This window comes from Adiantum capillus-veneris, chromosome 12 (assembly GCF_014529385.1).
Source record: "Adiantum capillus-veneris isolate H3 chromosome 12, ASM1452938v2, whole genome shotgun sequence".
Classification (NCBI taxonomy): Eukaryota; Viridiplantae; Streptophyta; class Polypodiopsida; order Polypodiales; family Pteridaceae; genus Adiantum; species Adiantum capillus-veneris.
In genome coordinates this window covers 25,240,328-25,255,702 of record NC_140942.1, presented here as the reverse complement: position 1 = coordinate 25,255,702, position 15,375 = coordinate 25,240,328, and the positions used below count along the sequence as shown (strand labels likewise).

The 15,375-nt window shown below is 45.7% G+C and overlaps 1 non-coding gene across 1 annotated transcript; it reads left to right on the top strand.

The window, feature by feature from the left end:
- Positions 1-273: 273 nt before the first annotated feature.
- Positions 274-356, top strand: TRNAY-GUA (transfer RNA tyrosine (anticodon GUA)). Its single transcript has one exon. It is a non-coding gene; the product is annotated as a tRNA-Tyr (tRNA).
- The last annotated feature ends 15,019 nt before the right edge of the window (positions 357-15,375 follow it).

Here is a 15,375-nt window from a genome sequence, read left to right as displayed (position 1 = left end):
AAGTAGTAGGCAAATTTGTTTCCTTTTCTTAAGGAGTTACACGTAAGTTTAAGGAAAAAAACAAACCTATGAATAAAAAAAAACCAAAAAAGCCATTAGCAAAAGCTTAAGCAAGAGTATCAAATCCAATTCAGCTGTGTAATTTAAAAGCATATCAAAGGGCATGCATGTGTAAGAGTATTGAAAAAAGACCTACTTACCGGATATCCCACCCGCCATTAACAGTGCCTAGTGCTCCAGTGGGCAATTAAGTGACACGCAAGAGAAAAAACAGGGAGAGTGGCTGAGTGGTTAAAAGCGACAGACTGTAAATCTGTTGAAGGTTTTCTACGTAGGTTCGAATCCTGCCTCTCCCATCCCAATAAGTGGCAATTCAAAAAAGATGTTAGCCTTTATAGATAGCGAAACGTATATTTAAGGCTTTGCCTAGGCTAAAAAAAACCAACATAACTATACAATGGCCTTAACTGCGTGCACAAAATCTCTCTCTTTTACCCACACCGTTAGCAATGACTAGACAACCTTGCTTCCCCTTACTCCACCCACCTTTTTCGTTGGATTGACTTTTCCCTGCCTAACGACTTTAAACCAACTAGTACACCATTAGACTTGCTAAATACCGACGCAGTCAAGTTGATAACGAACATTCTTGAGATGAGGGGCTCGGCTCAAACGATTACATAGACGAGATTACCTTCTTGCCTACCTTAGCAGTTCCTTTTAGAGTGGGCCAAGGACCCATCAAGCTCTATTTACGTTGATTAGGAAACGGCAAAACGCTAATTGAAAACTAATCATTATTTTCTTTTTTATAGAAACATAACCAAGCCAATGCAAAAGCCTATGCTAATAAACAGCCACTGCATGAAAAGACTATGTCCAAGAGACCGCCCCACAAGGTACATCTTGCGCCTATGGGCCACTATAACTGTTCAATACACTTGAAACTGGAGCACCCTAATAAGGTTCCCTTGCGGTGGGCTACCAAGATACAAGCCCTACGGGAGCAGGATTCTCCGAAAAGCAAAATCCCTAACAAATAAAGGCTAGGGATATGCCCATTTGGAGATTTAGGATCTCGATGGTCAATGGAAAGAGAAATGGACTATAAGTATATTTTACATAGATAATACTTAAACAATACCTTGATGGAAACAAATCCCCTGGCCCAAAGCAGTTCGACTTGGGATTAGCGCAGTGGTTCGGTTTCCTTGCGCATTCATTGAAATGGCTGGATCTTGGTCTATCAAACCATAAGTAGCAGATTTGACTACTTTGGCCCTTGCTGTCCTCGGAATCAGGATTAAGGCTACCTAGCATGCATCTAGGGCTGCTTGCGGCTCTTAGATTTAAGACAAAAATGAATCCTGAGCCAATTGAGTCTCCAATTTTCAGTTCACCAATACAATAAAGACGCAGCCACAGGTTGAGTGTTGCACGATTGTAAATCGAACACTCATTAAGATTTTGTACGGTGTTCGGTAGGTTCAATTCCTATAGCATTGAAAAGAATGCATTGGATGGATGCCTGGGCATTGAGAAAAAAGGACGCTTCCAAAGGCGAAAGGCCATGGGGAGATACCGTCTGTGATCCATGGGTTTCCAATCGGGAAACAGTATCCAAGCTTGCCGGGCATGCCGTGTGCTGCGGCTCTGCCTCGGACTTGAGAGACTTAGCGAATTGAAACATCATTGTAGCTAAAGGAAAGGAAATCAATTGAGACTCCGTTAGTAGCAGCGAGCGAAAGCAGATTAGGCAAAGAAAGGGGAAGGGGCCCCGAGAAAGGGACCTCCGCTTTCCCTGGCCCTGTGCAGGGGAGAACTTGTAGTAGGGGGAAGGCGAAGACATAGCGGCATTTCATTGAGACGTTGTACGATGTTTCAAATACTTTCTCACATCTCTTCAATACAGATACAATAACGATCGTAGCAATCTCCCCTAGTACCCACTAGTATGTCGGAATCCGATTAGTCATGAACATCGTAAGGTGCTGCTTTTCATAAATCCCAGCATACTCCCGGTTAGGATAGATAGGCCCCTTTGTCGAGCTTTCCCCCCAACGGAGCCGTACGTGAAAGTTTCCCTTCATATGGCTCGAATGCGTTTCCGGAGGCCCGCCCCTGTAACGCATCTGCAGGCGCTTAGGGATGAGGGGCATTTATAGTCTATGCGTAAGCGTCCATAGCACCAGATTTTGGATTGAGAGTTCGGTTCATTTTCCTAAGCTTTTTGCTTGCCTCAGGCCACTTACCGCATGGCCCACGTTACGGCAAAAAGCAGGCAACCGTAACCAGTAAAGTCAAAACGCTACATCCGCTTGGCAGCAAAAAAGAGATAGCTCCGAAGGGAAAAAAAGAAGCTCTTACCATTCACCATACCCCCCCCCCCCCTAAGGTTAACCACTAGCGGGGTGCCGCTAGTTTGGCCACACATCTCTCCATTATTGCGAGGAGACAAACCCCTCTCTCTCCTACTGTCCGGATTCGCCAATATTATCTCTCTCTCCTACTCTGCCGCTGCATCACCCGACCCGTTAGGTGCATTGGTGCCAAGGTCAACCACACCGGGCCCACCGCCACATATATTATCCTCTCTCTCTCTCTCTCTCTTCCAAATATTCTCCCTCCCTCTCTCTGCTTGTCCGCACCCCAGCCTTGGTGGGCCGCTATATCCCCCCCCCCCTCATCCACACTCGTTTCGGCTTTACTATTTCCCCCCCCCCCCCGCCCCCCCTTGTTTTCTTCCTGGCGGACCACCTCCTAATATTCCCCCCCCCAGCCCTAACTCTAGCTCTCTCTCACTCTCTCCTTTAGGAAGGCCCCGCAGGCCTTAGGGCAAGCCCTCTCTCTCCCTCCCTCTATCTCTCTCTCACTCTCTCTCTCTCTCTCTCTCTCTCTCTCTCTCTCTCTCTCTCTCTCTCTCTCTCTCTCTCTCTCTCTCTCTCTCTCTCTCTCTCTCTCTCTCTCTACTTTTTACCCTCCTCCCTCCCTTATCCTCTCCCTCCCCTCCTCACCCCTTGCTCTCCCTCTCTCTTACTCCCATGGTGGGACCCCCCCCCTATTCTCTTAACTCATCCTCTCCCTACGCGGCCCTGCCCTCTCCCTCTCACGCCCACACACCTACCCCCAGCCCTCGCGGGTGCTTGGAACCACACAAAACCACACACACCCCTCTATTCACCCCCCCTCTCTCCACACCCTCTCCCCCTCTCCTTCGTGTTGTACGCGCGCCCTGCAGCCCAGGCAACCACCATCTCTGCGCTCTCTCTCTCTCCTTAGCCAGTGCAGGCCCTCACGGCGCTACACACACACACACACCCACACATACACGCACACCCCCCCCCCCCCTTCTCTCACCCCATCTCCTCCCCTGCCTCTGCGTTACAGATCCATAATTTACAAAAATTAACAAAAAATATATATACATTTATATATAATTCCCCCCCCCCCCCCCCCCCCCCCCCCCCCCCCGGTTCCCACGCACGCATTCGCACATATACATATACAACTACACACACACACACTCATGCGTACGCACACACCTATATCCACACACCTACCCACCCATACATACATACACACACATGCATAAAAGCACACACCGAACTACAAAAAAAAAAAAAAAAAAACGGAAGATCCATCGGCATCGACACCATCCACAAAAGAAAGCGGCCCAAAGCACGCGACACCGACAACAAAAAGAGCAAAGGTGCCAAAGGCATGCCCCGGCCGACCCCGAAAAGACGTACGCGCTACACCGACGCACCAGCAAGCCACCATTCGCCGGCATCACGCAACCACGACACCATTTTCAGTAAACCATAGGTTATCATCATCATTTTTTCAATTTTCACCCAAGCCTTGTAAAATTCCGAATTTGTAAATTCCCTCTCTCTAGGTGATGGTCACAAAGGCCCACCTAGAGGTTTTCATTTTAAATAACTCCCAAGACAAAGCAAGGGTCAACCACACCGGGCCCACCGCCTTGCTTTGTCTCCCCAATTAGCTTACCCTAATCAAACTGGGATTACCCTAATCCAAGCAGCCAACACCTATAAAAGGGCACTAAGAGGTCACTATCGGGGGGGGCAGTTCATGAGAGGTCAGCACTTGGTAGAGTTTTAGTGGAAATAATTGACACTATTGGCATCACGAGGAGGGGACTCGTGTGATGGTCTGCTTTGGGAATTGCACCATGTGAAGGGAGCTACGTCCACCTCTTGACTCCAATGGTGAATGCACACACACATACACGTTCTTGGTAGCAAGTTTTACAATCATCGAGTCGTCTTTAGAGAACGCACCAAGTAGTGACACCATCTTCTCCCTACCTCTCTATCACCACAGTGTGCCGCCTCGCCGGAAGGAAGGTCATTGTAAATACTGCAAAAATAATTCTCCCTCACATCCCCGAGGGTTCTTTAATCATTTGCCTCTCTCCCTCTGTGTGTGTGTGTGTGTGTGTGTGTGTGTGTGTGTGTGTGGTGTAAGTTTGTGGTGTTCACATCACCGTGGTCTGCATCCTAGCCGCTCAAAGCTAGGTGGTGCCCCCTGTTCGCTTTACCGTGACCGCCTCGAGGCGTGCCATTGGCCCCCGGCGTTTTAGAGGCCGTCGGGGTTTAGGTGTCGCTTTACTCCCGTCATTTGGTGCCCCCACTAAGGATCGAACTCAAGACCTTCAGTTTAGAATTCTGAAAGTGACATACGCCATCAATCATGGACAAATGGCTGAAGGAATTTTCTAACTGGAGGACGGAAGAAGAGGAGACTACCGCCTTCATTGAAGTACTACTGCCAGGCTGCAGTGTCATCAGTATTCAAGAGGTAAATTCTCCATCTTGTGTTGCTCATTCTAACCACAAGTTGAGAGCATCAGGTGGGAGGTCTATGAAGTGGCATCACTATTGTCAATCAAAACACACTGTCAATGAGTGCCAGCAACGAAGGGGCTGAAATCGTCTGCATCGACATTCATCATGAAGAAGTCATCCACATCAAAGGAGGAAAGAAAACGGTGAGGCCTCTCTTCCCTAAAGAAATTGCAGACAAAGTTATAACCTTTACTCCAAAATGGCCTAAAGGGGCTGCTCGAGCCAAAGGTAAGGAAAAGATAAGCCAGTCTGGAAACACGTGACCCCAAAGGGAGAAGCATCTGGCCAAGCAAGTGCTTCAAGCTCAGAGAGTCGGGTTGTACCCAGCTTGCCAAAGAGGAAGTCATCCGAAGCTAAGCGGCGGAAGGTCGCCTACCGATTCGCACGACACATGCAAGTACTACCAGTCCACTTCGACAATCCTGAAGAAGTGGTAAGAAGATTCCCATGTCCTGAGGAAGAGTGGTTCGGCTACTGCTCTCGTTTTTTTGGAAGACGGGTAGAGGGTCTTCCTCCTCTCCTTGTACAACTTATCCTGAAGAAGCTCTCCACCACGGGTAAAACCCAGTGGGCTGGAGACAAGTTGCAGCTGAATGGAGTGGAATTCATGCAACACGCCGACTACGGAAATTATCTGCAATTGCTACTAGCCAAGAGGCTGGGAGTGGTCAGACGCGTCGCCATCACCCCGTACGTGCTGAGCGACGAAGGAAAGGTAGAGACCATGAAAGGCGATGACCTCTTGTGGATGTGCCAACTCACCAACACTGGCACGGTAAGAGTATAAGTAATTACTCCACCCTCTGTGCATGATGGAAAACGGGCTGACAGCATTCCCGTTCAGATTCGTGCAGCATATGCATGTGAATATCTATGTAGATAGGAAAATCTTCTACCAACAGAAGATCGTGTACCTATTCGGTGCGGCGGTACTAGGAGAAATACTTAATTCCCCAAACCCTATCATTCTCCTCATATTGGATTACCACCATTCCTTTAGTGTTTCTATCTTTATCCTGTTTTAACCTATCCACCCAACCCTGTAAAAAGCCGCTATGAGCCGCTACTGTCATTAAAAAAAAAAAAGGGTTTGTAATTTCCTGAGTCACTACCATGGCAAGTGTTTCTTTCCCCACGTTCAATGAAAAGAAGGGAGAAGATCTCACCACCACCGACTTTTTGGATGATTTCGACATTGCTTGTGTCGTTTCCAACAAAGATGACAACACTTCACGACTTCAAATTTTTCCTCTACTGATGAAAGTAGAGGCCAAGTCCTGGTATAATGCATTGCCCCAGTCTACCAAGAATGCATGGGATGTGTTAAGGGCTGCCTTTGTAAAGAGGTTTGGTGGAGGCACAACCTCGGAGAAGCTATGGCAGCTACTACTGACAGAATTGAAGCAGGGAAGTCTGCTAGAGTATGCCACCTATGAGTCCAAGTTTGTGGACTTATGGGAGAGATGGGTTGCCTCACTGGAGGAAGGTGAAGGAGCGCCTAATTTCCTAAAGAAGGACCGTTTCATTGTTGTTGGTTTGTGGTTGCTGCTTAGAGAGAAGATGAAGGGAAGGTTTCATGCAACATATGAGTTGGCAGTAGAAGTAGCCCGCCTTAAAGAGAAGAAGTTGTGCATGCAAGCAAGAGTAAATGAGTCAGAGGAAACAAGCTTGGCCTGACCAACCCCAGTGACTGCAACAGCCAGTCATAGAGCCCAACCGCAAGAGGCATCAGGCAAGCACCAAGACCTGCTAAATCACATCACCACCCAACTAGAGAGTTTATCCGTGCATCTGGTGCAGCAAGGGCATGCACCTGTCAGGAATCCAGAACAAGGGAGAGGACAACGAAGGCAGAACCAAGAGTACCACTGCTACAATTGCAGGGAAGACGGCCATGGTACGTACTACTGCCCACATCCAAGGAGGCAGAATTCAATAGAGGGGGGAACCTAGAATCATATCTATCCGCCAAGAGCAAGACCACCACCACCTAGGCAAACAGGATGGATACCACCAGTCCAGATCCTTCAACCACCTGTACAACAACAACCACCATAACAACCTCTCATTCCACCACTACCCCCACCACCTGCTGTGAACCAAGCGGTGAGTGTTATTAGCTTGGACGCTAAAGGGAAGGCAAAGGTAGAAGAATCAGTTCGAGAGAAGCACAAAGGGAAATCAAAGGTAGAAGAAGTGGATGCTATGGGAGAAAGAGAAGAGAAAATGAAAGGGAAGGCCGAGTCTAGCAAGCAAGTAGGTAAACAGACGACGGAAGATAGACATCGTGGACTTCTCACTAGGTGAGTATGCAAAACCCTATGACTTAGTTCAGGATGTGTTAATTCAGGGCCCGAAAATAACTTGGCCCCAATTACTCCACCTTGCACCAAGAATGAGGAGGCAATAGACAAAAATGGTGAGTACCGGGAAATCAAGACCCAGGATAGTTGGGGCTATCTCTGGAAGGGATCTCGACGACATCCTACCAACTATGGATGCCCACATCAAGGGGCAATGAATCTCAAACGTCTACATAGATGGTGGCGTGCAAATATGCGCCATGAGTGAAAAGATGATGCACCATCTAGGACTAGAGGTAAGTAGGCCGGCACCCTGCCGAGCCAAAATGGCAAATAATGTAAGAGTGAAATGCGTGGGCATTGTGAATGCGATCAAAGTAAAAGCATTCAATACAGAAGTGGAGGTAGACATCTTTGTCATGCCACACAAAGGAGAGGGCTACCCCATCATTCTTGGGAGGCCTTGGCTTATGGCTATGGAAGTTAAACAAGACTTGAGCACCGGAATGATTCAGATAAAGGATGCTAAAGGGAAGTCCATATTCTATGACGTGAGGACTGGGAAGCAACGCAACATGATCTTGGAGGCTTCAGAAGATGAGTCCACCAGCGACTATTCGTCTACCTCAAGAGAAGAGACAACCACCACTGACGGGAGCGACAGTAGCATTGAAGTGATGGGGGTCATTCTTAAAGATCCAAAAAGATTTACACAATCTGAAACACCCGCGACAAACCAAGAGGAACCATCAGGTACGCAGTCCTTAGAGGATGCAGGTAAGTTACAAAAAATGCTCTCAAATGAGTTAACCGATGAAGAAAGGAAGGAATATGTCTCCATGCTAGGTAACTTCACTACTTTGTTCATTGATGGCTGTGATAAGATCACAGGAATTACAGTAGTGGAACACCACATAAAACTCAAGGAAGGTAGCAAACCCGTAGTGCAGAAGCTCAAAAGACTTGGGGTCATCCAACAAGAGGCACTACTTAAAGAAGTGAGAAGTTTGCTACAAGCAGGTTTCATCTACCCTGTCGAAGACTCAGAATGGGTCTCCCCAGTAGTAGTCACACCAAAAAAGAATGGTAAGTGGAGAGTCTATGTGGACTATAAACCTCTCAATGCAGCCACGAAGAGGGATCACTTTACCCTCCCATTCCAAGATGAAATTCTCAATGAAGTGGCGGGTCACTAATGATCCACAGTGTGCGATAGCTACTCAGGATACTTCCAGATTATTGTTGCGGAAGAAGATCACAAGATAGCTCTTTAAAACGCTGAAATCTGACATCTCTAGCTCAAGATATAGCATTTTTGAGCCTAGGGCCTCATGAGGTTAGTACCAAGCAAATAGAGACCCCTCAAGGGCCTCTATTTGCTTGGTTCTGACTCCTTCATAGTCATAAATAGTACCTATCAATCACTATTAACTACAATCTATTCGAATTTAAATTGTGAGTACTTCATAAAAAGGTGATTGACACTTGTGCAAGATGCACAAGTACAAGTACTTCACTTTATAGGATAGCAATAGTGGGTCATAAAAAGGCGTTCGGCGCTTGTGCAAGATGTCATTATCAAGCACATTACTTTTTTGATGATAGTGACAATTTCATCAAAATGGTTTTCATGGACATTTTCAAAATGAGAAAAAGGGTTTTTTCTACGTAACGTTAGCCTCTTCCTATTGGCTAAGGAGCATTCTCTCACTAGAGCTAAAAGGTCCAAAAATGAGTCCATTTCTTTCCTAATGATGCTAGCTAACGAGGCTGCCCCAACCACCCCTTCGGTTGGTTTGTTATTTTTCGGCAGCATGTTGAGTCCCCTTTATTTGCAATCCTCCGCCACTACAACCTCTCCAACGACCCTTTTCTCCGCAAGCACCCGCTCATCCTTGGGCCCTCCCAACCTTGCCATTTCTCTCCCGAGATTCACCTCGTTGGTGGCCCTCGTCAACCCGCCCTCTTGGATCCAACACGCCCCCAGTTTACCCGCCTTCTCTACCCTGACCTCTTCCAAGAAGTCTCTTTTTGGCTCAAAGGAGCTACGAGGCCTCACGGCCAACCTACCCCTTGAAGACCTTGATCAACTCTCTCTCCCATCTTCCAAAGCCTTTGGCACCACGAATGCGGCTTTTGTATCACGGAATGGCACCTTCTCCCAGTCAACCCAAGGTGGTATTCTCTCAAGCCCCCCCTCCCCCCCCCCCCCCCCCCCCCCCCTTTTCACTTTCCCGACCACTTTTGTCTCCCTCTCCACAAACTCCTCTTCCTTTGTGTTTGCCCCATCCCTAGCCATGAACGTGCCTATTGAAACTCTACCCATTTTTTCCGCCATCAACAAGCCCTTGTGTTAGAAGCTGGACACACCCTACGGAAATTGACTGCCCGGCAGATTATCATTTTTTGTAATTATTTATTTATTGAGAAAACCCGACATTTCACCTTGTAAATATTGGGGCTTATAGAAGTTTCCAGATTGTATTCCAGTTTTGACATTTAGATTGAGTAGATGGTTAATTTGAAACTTTAGGGTTTGAGAATTGTAAGGTATTTATACCACTTTTTGACCTTAATGAAAAACCTTTTGTCATTTAAAAAAAAGTTTGAAGTCTATGAGTGAGCATACTGTGTACGAGAGAGAGTGTGAGCTTCATCTTGACGCTACATGTGCACCGGTGGTCGGAATCGAGTGCGGAGAAGTGCAGCGTGTTGCCCCCGACAAGAGCTACGCGCCGATACCTACATTGCACGCGTACGGTCCGGTTTTGCGAGCTCCATCTACGAGCTTCATCTGGTGATTCGGTGAGCATACGTTGTCTGAATTTGCATTGCAGCATATCCACGCGTTCACATTGAGTAGAGCTACACATTAGGCACTTTAGATTTCGAAAATGAAGACCTACAAATTTCGGCCAGACATCCTACGTGATTTTGCACCGGGTGTTTTGGGTTGGCGTTTTGGTTCATAGACCTTAGGGAGAGCGACCTATTGGTGTTAGTAGGGTCTCCTTCAAGTTCTATGGTGTTTCGAGATTGTTTGATGGGTGTTTGGCTCTAAAAAGCGTTGTAGGAAGTTTCCTCTTATGCACTCCTGAAGGCTGTGACTTAGACATAGGGTAGAGACCTCTCTAGGAATTAGTTAGGAGTTGGTCGAGTGTAGGTTGACACCCTATGCTTGCTTCCACGCGCCTACGGATCGAGCTTCGTCCTTAGCTGACAAATCTTGTTAGGTGAATTTTCACTGTGCTGACGTCCGTCGCGGCATATCCGTCCATGGGCTGACGTCCGAGAACACACTACTTTATTGTAGAAGGGAAATTAGCAATCAAAATACATCTTTGAAGCGTTGGTCATCCCCTCTAGTAGCCATCACATAGAAGTTTTGCTAGTTGGTTGGTGAAGGATTAACATAGAAGTGAGACTTTGCACAACAATAGTCCCTTTGTAAAAAATTGGCAAGCAGGTCAACGAACCAAACTGCTTGTGGTTGTGGGGTTGCCAGCTTGCCAAATGTGAACTCACTCTTGGCTCAACCAACAATAATTCAAGAGGTCCGTGTCTAGTTGGAGACTTTGGAGTGAAAGACTCTTCAAAAGAGTAGCGGAGCCCACTAACCGTTGAATGAATGTACATTGAGCAACAAACGATGGCAGCTCTACTCAACTAAGCTATGCGCGCTATTTACCTGGCAAATGATGGACTCCTTAGGTCCTCACGACAGCTTCCTAAACACATTGCAAGGCCAAAAAACGTTGCCAGAGGAAGATATGCAAAAAACATGATGATTGCGTATATCATTTTTCAATGAATAGAAGTGAATGCCCAACAAAATTACAAAGAAACTTCTCTGCTACAAATGCCTTCAGCCTATGAGTGGAAGAGATAGAGCTACAAATTCCTTCAGCCTAGATCCTTTGACTTAGGTAGATTTAGGTAGACTGAGATAGTTTTAGGTATTAGAAGAGTAGGAGTTGGAGTGGTAGAAGCAGTGAGAGGAGAGCTTGAGAGTCCAGAGAGGCCAGAAAGCAACCAAAGCACCATTATCACCATTTCATATGAAGAGTAGGAGTAGAGTAAATAGGACATCATGATTCAGAATCTAGAACACTTCATGCATGTATACTTGCTTGGTAGATTCATCACAAGGTTGTAAAAGATGCAAAAGTGTGTTTGAAAGCTGAAGTGAAGTCCAAAAGTTACTATGAGTGTTTCTGATAGAGTTGCAGAGCATCAGGAGCATTTCTGTCAGGAAAAAATTTAATTTTAAGCCAAGAGACATCCTACGCGTAGGATGTCTACAGGCTAATCTGGTGGGAATTTTGGGATTTTGAGTTGACCAGTGTGTTCAAAAGGTGGAGTTTACCCTATTTTCACATGGAAAGTGGAAATTTGGCCATATCTTGACAGGATAAGGTCAGATAGATTGAAATTTCCAGACATCCTACCCAAATTGTGCCAAAGCATTATTTTAAGACCAAAACCATAGGATGACTGCATGGGCATGATCTACATGATATATTGGGTGACTTAGAGAGGTTTCATCTCATTTGGGTGAGAAAATTTGGTTATAAGCAGACTTTAGCACTTTTGATTGAAAAAGGCTAGAACAGCTAAAATTGGGGATTTTTGAAATCCAAACCAAAATCAAAGCATACTACTGGGTTGCTGACATCAAGGGGACGTTGTGGGTCAAGTCTGGGGTCAAACAGGCCAAAAAGACATCCTACACGTAGGATGTTATCTGTGTGATTTTGCACTCCAAACCTAATTTTGAGCACACCAAAGTGATCAGCAACTCAAGGGGAGCCTGTGCTTTGAATTTGAAGCCATTCTGATGAAAAAGGCATCCTACGCATAGGATGTCTAAAGCAAGAAATTGAAGCCAGATACTGACTGTGAGCATAGCAAGGTGTTGTATAGCCTAAGGCAAGCCTCCTAATCAATTTTGGTCCAAATTGTAGTTGATTAGACTGATCAAGACCAGCAATAGGCTGTCAAAATAGATTTCTGATCCATTAACCGGCTTATAGGTGTCCAAATCAAAATGTAAAAACAGATGTGGACTTAGCACATCAAGGGGAATCCATAGTGCAAAAATCCAGGCAAAACAGAGCAGGAGACATCCTACGCGTAGGATGTCTACTGGGGCCTACTGAAGAGAAAATTTGACTGGGCTTAGACAGTGAGGTTCCATTTGGGTTAAGGGTTCCAGAACTTCTGTCAGAAGTAAATTTGGACCTTGTTTGTCCATTTGACGGAGCAAAGACTGAATTCAGACCAACATCCGAGGAAAGTACAGTTCTAGATTAGCAAACCTAATCCATAACATCAGTAGTGTATAAAATACAGTAGTGGTTGAGATTAACTCTCCAGTTATACCAATCATTACTAAGATCACCTCTAGCAGTTAAATGCTTTGATTCGATTGCCGAAATTAAACGCTTGTGTACAAGTATATTCAGCGGCAAAGTAAGAACTTGTGTGGAGACTGATCCTTTTCCAGGTGAGTGGTTGGATTTGTGATAAATTGCATTGATAAGTTTGATGAATTTAAGGTCAGGAAGATACATTTTTAGAGACCAAAAGGTGGCAGGTGACCAAGGTAGCTTAGTGTCCACCGACGAGAGTGTAACTCAGGCAAGGCTAGATCCACTAGCACCGATTATTGAGGAATGTAGTGATATTGACACTTCATCAGACAAATCCTTCTTCATGATAGGTAGCCAACAGCCAGGAGGTTTTACCTACCAGGAAGAAGCACCTCCCTAAATCCATTGAATGATTCCAAGTTCACTGTGATCTTCTTAGAAGGAACAAACTCAAGAGGAGCCCTAGTCTATTCTGACTATCGAGGACGCAAGTGCATTTGTATTGAAGAAAGACCGGCTCAGAGATTGGAGATAATTCGAGTCTATGATGATGGAGATAGATTCCGAGACGAAAAGGGGAACCACTATTTGATAGTTAGTAACCCTGAAGATTACAACAGATATGGAGATAACGTGGCGAAAGGGAAAATGGTTTCAAAAACTCAAGAACCACCACCAAACATTGATCGACCTGGAGTAATTTTTATGTATGATAAGAAAACAACCAGGGTTTCAACTTATAATGAGAATGTGGGAATCTACAAGCATGAGAGCGAGGGAATAGTCTCTTACTTTCACTGCAAAGAACCATACTTAACCGAGTTGAGCAAAGACAAGGTTCTTTACTCATTCTCCTATGAAACTGCAATGGGGAAGGATATTGTTTTTGTTTATAGATATGGGCAAGAATACCAACACATTCTTCTAGAGGAGGTAGAAAAGGCAACAGTTCTAGGAGCATCAACATATGCCCCCGACGAAGTGCCAAGAGCCACCTACACCCCTAACAAGTCTACAAATCCCTTTTCAGAGGAGTATGACGCTACCTCACATTCTACCCGACCGCAGACATTCAACAACCAAAACCAACAAGCAACTCAGCCATCATTGCGGGCATGGCTTCGACAGAGTGCAACATTGGAACAAGACCAAAACCGAGATGGTTATCAAGTCGCACGAGGGCTAAGGGATTTGCAAGAACTACCACTCTATTCAAGGTATCAAGGAGAGAGTAAACCAAAAACTCAAGGGTCAACAGAGCCTGGAAGACCACCCATAGAACGAGTTCGAAGAGATGAACCATCTCTTGCAAGAACCGCTAGAAATTATGGCTTAGGAGCACCATTGGGAGAGGAACCAGCTTATTATAGAAGACCAGAGGAGGTATATCAATTAGGACGTGGAGATCCAATGATGAGGTTTGTAGATCATCGTAGAATTAGACCTTCTCAAGTGCAAAAATGGGTAAACAAGAAATACACAGGAAACAAAGATCCAAGAGATCATGTAGCAGCATTTGTGTGTGTAATTAGAGCTGAAGAGGTGTTAGATTTCCTTACCCAATTTGCAAGCTTTGGACTAACCCTCGAGGATGACGCTGCTACTTGGTTTGACTTTGTGGAGCGTAGAGACTTTGAGTCTATGGAAGAGGTGTTTGACGAGTTTATCGAGGAATTCTCACAAAGGGGGATAGCTCATAATACCGTCTCACAAATCCATAAATTCAAACAAAAAGATGGGTAATTTGTGCAAAAGGCAGCCCTAAGACTAAAAAGATATGTTAAGTTCTGCCCTGTGGAAGAACTGCCAACTCAGTCCAGACTTATGCTTATATTCATCCAAGGACTAAGGAATGCAGATCTCCAGAAGGACTTACATATGAAGAGGAGCACGACGTTGAATGAGTTAACCAAGGAGGCTCTTTACCTTGTGGACAATTGTGAGGTCTACAAAGAGGGTGAGTTCAAGGACCTTGATGACGATTCATCTTCACAACAAAGTGGGAGCAAATCTTCTAAGACAGCACCGAAAGGGGAAGTAGCTATAAACCAGGAGCAGCTTGTAGAGGAAGTGCTAAAAAAGATTAACTTGTACACCAAACCCCAGGCTAAACAGCTCAAGTGGTGTGCTATTGAACAAAAATGGACAAACCATGGGACGGAGGAATGTTATTATAACAAGGGATATGTGAGAGAGAGACCTACACTCCCCAAGCTCAGGTAGCTTCTCCTCAAGTTCCACCGATGCCTACGTATCAAGCAAGCAACCTACCAGGACCTGTAGGTGTAGAAAGACCACAACCAGTGTTGGAGCAACAACCACCCCTACCAGGATTACGCCAGTCGGTATAATATACACACCAACCGTAACCGAATCAGAAGAGAAGAATTTGGTGCCTATGCATGCATATTATGAAGATCCCAATGGATATGCAACAAACCATGTCTATTATCCACCAGAAGAACCCTCGACACCAGAACCATGGAGCATGATAGGAAATACAGAACCACCAACAACTACACAGGCAGTAGGAGAAGGAAGATATAGCTTAGATGAACGAACATTATTGTTCATAGCTAATGGAGGCATGGGCGGACAGAGACAGGCATACCAACAAAGAGGAGCTCAAGGAGCACCTCAACAACCCAAGGGACCCTGCTACAAGTGTGGTGGAGACCATTGGCTAAGAGACTGTCCTCATGATGAAATCATTAGGGTCAACGCATATTGCACCGAGTATGGAGTTACTCATTTGATTCCGGATTTCCCTAAGAACCCTAACAGAGGAGCAAAAGCTACCTTGAACATGCTGGAAACAGTGCCTTCCAG